Raw genomic sequence first — 803 nt, 5'->3', positions numbered from 1 at the left:
CTCTTTAGCCGCTTTATCCGCTGCCTCATTTCCAGGTATTCCTGAGTGCCCTGGACTCCAGAGAAAGGATACACTTTTTTAAAGATGTTTTAGCATTTCTATATAGTTGTGAATTTTGTCTATCTACTGAGATTAGTGACTGACTGGCTGGGAGAGACTAAGACCGACTGAGAGTCGGGGCAGGAATATAAGGACTTAAGATCGCTGATTCAGGTTTCGGGCTTATCAGTGCATGTGCACTCACACTTGGCTACATGACTCCTTCGGGTTTTTTTGAGCGAAGTCCTATAAATTATCTTGGTAAGGATAGTCTCCTCTAAAAACATTTTTTGGGTTAAAACTCAGTTTACATTCATCTTAACTGTTAACAAGACGTATCATAATGAAGAATATTTTTTCATTATAATGCCCAATGGTACAGAAATTTAACCTAAATCAACTACCTATTTGAATCTGGAGACTTCACTTCTTCTCTTTTACTGATCATGTTTATGTTGGTATCTGAAGTTTAATAGTTCTTTCGTTTTGCTGTTGGTTGTGGATACTTATTTGTTATTTTTTAAAGTTCTTACTAATAGCTTCCAGTCGAGCTTAATATTGCTGTAATGTTGTCTCTTTATCGATTTCCTTCATTACGAGTAGATTTTTGGAAATTCCTATAAATTGACTCTCCTGCCCTTTGCTTACTTTTAATATAGATTATTTTTATAAAATCGTCTTAATGGTATTCTCGTTTTCCATATTATTAATCTATGAAGTGACTCGAAATTAAACTTTCGTTGTACCTTCATATTAAAAAAAAA

At 34.4% G+C, this 803-nt stretch overlaps 1 protein-coding gene across 3 annotated transcripts in view; it reads right to left on the bottom strand.

The window, feature by feature from the left end:
* Cep89 (Centrosomal protein 89kDa) overlaps nucleotides 1-803 on the bottom strand; it is a 43,003-nt gene that overhangs the window by 13,693 nt on the left and 28,507 nt on the right. The window lies entirely within an intron of this gene.

The sequence above is a fragment of the Halyomorpha halys genome, unplaced genomic scaffold (genome assembly GCF_000696795.3).
Source record: "Halyomorpha halys isolate HHAL.00 unplaced genomic scaffold, Hhal_1.1 Scaffold1362.1, whole genome shotgun sequence".
Classification (NCBI taxonomy): domain Eukaryota; kingdom Metazoa; phylum Arthropoda; class Insecta; order Hemiptera; family Pentatomidae; genus Halyomorpha; species Halyomorpha halys.
The sequence above is the reverse complement of the archived record's forward strand: the minus strand, read 5'-3'. Positions and strand labels throughout refer to the sequence as shown.